This window comes from Eubalaena glacialis, chromosome 2, assembly GCF_028564815.1.
Source record: "Eubalaena glacialis isolate mEubGla1 chromosome 2, mEubGla1.1.hap2.+ XY, whole genome shotgun sequence".
NCBI classification, from domain to species: domain Eukaryota; kingdom Metazoa; phylum Chordata; class Mammalia; order Artiodactyla; family Balaenidae; genus Eubalaena; species Eubalaena glacialis.
In genome coordinates, this window is record NC_083717.1 from 77228602 (window position 1) to 77234601 (window position 6000).

The window sequence follows — 6000 nt, forward strand, 5'->3', positions numbered from 1 at the left end:
GATTCAACCCCATCTCAGTCTTTACTGGCCTTATAGGTCCCCTGAGCATCAACCACATCCTCCACCTGGTCACTTGGCCTCTCACAATGGCCACCCAAGGTGGGCCCCTCGCTCTCAGCTCTGTGTCCTTCTTTGTCCCTTGCCAGGTGGAACTTCCAGACACCTCCACACTTCGTGTGAGCAGAGATGTTCAGGGGCGCTGAGTCTTCCTGCACATCCCACACCGTCATTTCTACCTGCTGTGGCTGCTCCATGGTAGCACAGATGCAGGGCAAGTTGCTTTCCCCGGGAATTCCAAACAGGAAATGCGCTGGATCTGCGCTGGATCTGCTCTGGATTCAGCTTTTCATTCTTTCCCTCACAGTTTCTATCTGTCCCCACTCCCTGCCCTGAGCTAAGGCTTAGAGGTAGGGGGGTTTCAGGCAGCTACTTCTTCCTAGGTTCATCCTTTCTACAACTCTCCACTTCCTCCCAGGAAGGTCTCTACTTTCTCTTTTGTCCCTTAGAAATTGTTCTACATCGTATCTTTCTTCTTTCTTACTTAATGACTCTTTGATCTAGGTGGATCCATCCTGCTGCTCCTTCTCTGAGGCAATAAACCTCATGCCCTAACCAGCACAATGGGAAGGAAAAGTGGGAAGGGAAAATTTTTGCTCATTGATAAGAAAAATTAGATTAAAAATAGTTTAAAGATATTATCCTTATTATATATTATAGCTACTGCATATACAATAGGAATGAAAAATGAAACTCCTTTGCTTTCTCTTTTGTCCTTAGCAGACATTACCAATCTATCACATCACACAATCTTAGAAACCTTCTTAACACAGTGTTCCAGCCAGCCAGGAACAATCAACAAGAGCTGCATTTGGAGATAGAAACTCTTTTCTATCACTAGTATAGAGTTATGCTTGAGGAAGGTAAAGAAAATAAGCAAGATCTAAACCTCACATCCAAATAGGCAATGCAAGTTTTAAATTTGGGAACTGTATAATTAGAAATCACTTTAAAGTATGAAATCATCACCCCACACAATGATCATTCACCCTCTTCTTGTATCACTCTAATGACGGGGAGCTCACTACCCATTGATAGTGAATTGCATTTTTAGACTATTCTAAGTAGTAGAAAGACATTCAGTATTTTGTACCTGCTCATTGCAACTGGATTCTACACATAACATATTTAATTCCCATCCATACCATTGCCCTTCAGCTCCCATTAGTGTCTCTTTTCTATGTTCAATCTGCCTGGTTCATTTCATTGGCACGGCCTCCAGCCTTCTCAATAGCTTGGGACTCCCCTCTGGATTCTTTCCTATTTAATGAGCCTTCCCTTTTAATGAAAAGCCAGGGAGGTAGCTGTAATGGGGAATCGCCCTTCCCTCCCTCTACTGTGGGTTTTTTGTTTGTTTGTTTTTTGTTTCTTTTTTGAAAATTGGACACAGAAGTTGCATGTGAAGGTGCTGATTGCGGGGGATGTGTAAGGGTCCCTGCCCCCTGCAACCTGATGCTGTGTGCTTAGAAACTCCAGCTTGTCCTGGTACACATCCTCCTTTTCTCCCTCTCCCCACATCTCTCTCTCTCTCTCTCTCTCTCTCTCTCTCTCTCTCTCTCTCTCTCTCTCTCTTACACCCACCCATACACACACCCACCCCTCTGGGCGGCATCATTTCTCAGCTGGCTACTCAAAGCAGCAGCTTGTACATGCTTGTTTTGCTGTTTGCTTGTCTAAACTACAGGCTTAATAAGAAGGCTGCAGGAGAAAATGGTTTAAACTCAGTGCCATTGAAATCACTTAATTTTGAGAGATCTGTGCAAGTATCATATTGAAAATAGTTGGGAAAGTCCTGAAAGGGGCTTGCTAATGCCTCTTTCGTTTTGCCACCAGACGATTTGATGCTGTTTATTGGGGTGGGAATCCAACAGAACCTTATAGCTGGTGTTAAGGAACTGGGATTAAAAAGAATGGTGATAATAAGAACAGCCAACATGACTGAGCATTTTCTATGTGCCTGACTGGCCCTATTCTGCCTGCTTTATATGTATGAACTTATTTACTATTCACAAGTTTGGCCTCTTGCCCAAGGTTGTGATCTACTAAGTGGTGGAGCCAGTTTGAGCCCACATGCCCTGGCTCCAGAGCCAGCACTGTAAACACCACATAATCCTGTGCATTAATGGTATCGTCTCTAATAACCTCCAACTCATGTCAGGAGACATAAGTAAGCACATTTACCAAACTGTAAAGCAAAAATTCCCAAACTCTGTGGTTAATGTCTTCCTGTCTCAGTTCCTTCATCTGTAAAATGTGCTAATATTAACTAGTGGCTCTATTTATATAAATATAAATCGTGCTAAAGATCCATTTTCTCCTACTCTCCTTCCCCAAAACACATAATTTCAATGGTTTTAAAAACAAGACCGCATCATTCATTCAAATTTCACAGTGGGTTCTATTCTACTAAGACCCCTGTAGTCTCGAGTGTGTCTTTAGGGTTTTAGCTGACGGGGTTCCCTTGCGTGCATCATGGAATGTGGCTTCTCCCATTCTGGGATGTATCCTTCCTGTCCACCCAAGTTCCACCTATATGTACAATTCTCTACCTGGCCCATCTCCTCCATGAATCCCCTGACCACCCTACCCCACTTTAGAGCCCTCCTTTATCTTAACATGAACACAAGCCGGTTGTATTCCATCAACAAACATTGCTGAGCATTTATTATGTGCCTAGAATGATTCTGGATCAGAATTTCTCAACCACAGCCCTATGGACATTTTTGGTGGTGTGATGGTTAATTTTATGTGTCTATTTGACTGGGTCCGAGGGTACCCAGATATTTGGTCAAACATTACTCTGGGTGTTTCTGTGAGGGTGTTTTGGGATGAGATTAATATTTAAATTGGTGACTTTGAGTAAAGCAGATTGCCCTCCCCAATGTTGGGTGGGCCTCATCCAACCAGTTGAAGGCCTGAATAGCACAAAAGGCTTACCCTTCCCTAAGTAGGAGAGAATCATCCTGAATAATGGACTTTGAATTGGGATATCAATCAGCTCTTTCAGGTTCTATAGCAGCCTGCTGGCCTTTAGACTTGAACTAAGACATTGGCTCTGCAGATTTTAGACTTGCCAGCCTCCATAAGAGTGTAAGCCAATTCTACACAATATTATAATATTGTAATATTATAATATTATAGTATTATAATATTATAATTATATTGTAATATATTAATATAATATGTTATATTAATATATTAAATATAGTAATATATTATATAATTATATATAATGAATATATCATAATATATTTAATATACTATAACATTGTTATATTATAGTAATATATTATAATATAATTATAATATATTTATATTATAATTATATTGTAATATAATAAAGGGTTATAATTATATTATAAATATTATGAAAGAATAATAAAATATTAAATAGAAATAAATATAAATTATATATTTATTCATTCTGTTTCTCTGGAGAACACTCATTCAGGCAGGCTAATCCTTTGTTGAGGGAGCCATCCTATGCACTGGATGTCTAGCAGCATCCTGACCTCTACCTACCTGATGCCAAGTAGCAGCCACCATAGCCCAGTTGTGACAATCAAAATGTGTCCAGTAGCTGCCAAATGTCCCCTGGGGTGCAAAATTGCCCTGGTTGAGAACTGCTGTTCTAGGCATGTGGGAGAACTCAGGGGAAGCTTCTGCTGGTGTTTCTGCTGCTAAGAATCTCACAGTCTACTTAGGAGTCAGCACTAACAGGAATCAATATGGAATAATGAACTATTAACTTGTGAAACATTTTGCAACCTAAATTTTAGCTAAACTTGTGATTTTCTTTTTTGGAGGAAGGAATAGAGAGAAATGACAGCAACCTTTATAGAAAAAGTGGAAGCTTTCTTTCATTGGGGAAGGAGAATATGACATAAGAAAAGCTGTAGCAGTCTACCTGGTTTGTCCCAGATAAGTGCAGTTACTTTGCAAGTATTGAAAGATTCGTTAATGAGAGAAAAATTACCCATATGCCTCAGCCCTACTGACTAACTCTAGCGAGCAAAAAATCTTCTGTGCAATTCCACTTTCAAATTCCACTTGCATCCTGATAGTTTTGAAGGATTATGTGATTCTTCAAATGAATCCATAACCCATTGTTGGCCCTGGACACATTTAATAACAGAACTCTGGGAGAGTAAGATTAAGAGACACAATCCTTCAGTCTTTCCCCAAACAGTTTTATTACTGAAATGATTCATGCACTGGGAGTCACTGAAATTGATCATTCATAATTTATATTCTTCGCAGACAGAGATTTTGAGGTTCCTTTCCTTAGTTGTTCAATGTCAGTTGTCCAATGAAAGTTGCCAGTTGTTCAGTGAACACTTGGTTCAATCTTCTAAGAAATTCACAGTCCTGAAAACATTCTGAAGCCTTCAGGGAGTTGAGAGGTGACTCTGGACTAGTTCTAGCAAGCTCTGCATGGCTGAATGTATAAAGCATTAAAACTAATCTGAGACACAATGTGACAATCAATAGCAACACAGTATGTGCTGAACAGTAAGATTTAATATTAGCTTAGTCTGGCAACAAGAGGCAGGACACAAGTCAAGTTGGGGAGGGCAGAGCCAGGGATGGAAGCCTTTCAGCTGGATTTAGGAACAGCATCGTACTGAACTGGATGCTGGAGCTGGGCTGAGTGCTTGGGGCAGAATTCAAACTTGGGCTTCAGCACCTCTGCTCTCCTCAGTCATCGTCATTTGTGAAGTGGGGCTGATGTAAAAAGAGTCCATTTCTGCCTTACCAAGTGGCAGAGCTGTTGGACGTGAAGGGTGTTGGGGGTCATGTGGTTTAACCCCTCATTTTGTAGGTGAGGAATTGCAGGTCCAGAGTGGTGATATGAGGATTATAACAGTGAAATTAACTTATATAGAGTGTTAATTGTCTGCCAGACACTTGACTGAGTGCGCTCTAGACATCTCATCTTATCTCTATGAGGCAGACACTGTTATGATCCCATCATTACGGATGAGGAAACTGGGAGTCAGAAAGGTTTAACTGTTTGCCCCAAGTCACACTGAAAGTTAAGAGCTGACAGTACTCAGATCTAGGACTCCCCCTCTGGCAGGCTGGTGTGTTTTTCACTTTGCTGCTGAATTTTCTCATCTGTAAAGGCTCTTTCATTCCTTCCCTCTCTCCCTTCAGCATCGGGCACTGAGCACTTAGACTGGACCAGGCACTGCCCCAGATTCTGGGAAAGCAGCTTCCACAGTCCAGAAATATTAGCCGGTGGGGGAGGCTAGTCTAGGAGAGATGAATGTAGGAGCTAATGTTTCTTAGTCTAGTCTTTCTCAAAAGCAACGTGTGAGGAAAGGGTCCTTGGACCCAGAGGCCTGGGATAGCCACTGGTGACCATGAGGCCTGCCTGAGCAGGTCAAAGGGCCAGGCTGATGTTGGATTGCTATCAGTGGGGTGGACCTTGAACTCTGATTTTTCCTCAGATGATCAAGAGCTATGGATGTGGGCAGATGAAATGACCCTAGCCTGCAGAGAAATGAATTTAGTTACATTGGACACTACAGTTAGCCTTTGTTGAATTTAAAAAGGGATGAAATGGCACAGAAGGGAAGCTCTCCTGTGAGGGCTTGGGGGCTGGATGGTGCAGTCTTGGGATGTACCTGGGGTTTGGCTTTGTCAGGGCACCAGTGTTCCTGTTTTGTAATCACCTCCTTACTTGCCCATCTGTCTCAGCAGGCTCTGAATTATCAGTGACTAGGAATGGTATCCTGTTCCTTTTATTTAAAATGCGAAGATGGTATAAAAGAGATAACTAATGAGAACCTAATGTATAGCACAGGGAACTCTACTCAATGCTCTGTGGTGACCTAAATGGGAAGGAAATCCAAAAAAGAGGGGATATGTGTACACGTATAGCAGTTTCACATTGTTGTACAACAGAAACTAACACAACATGTAAAGCAACTATACTCC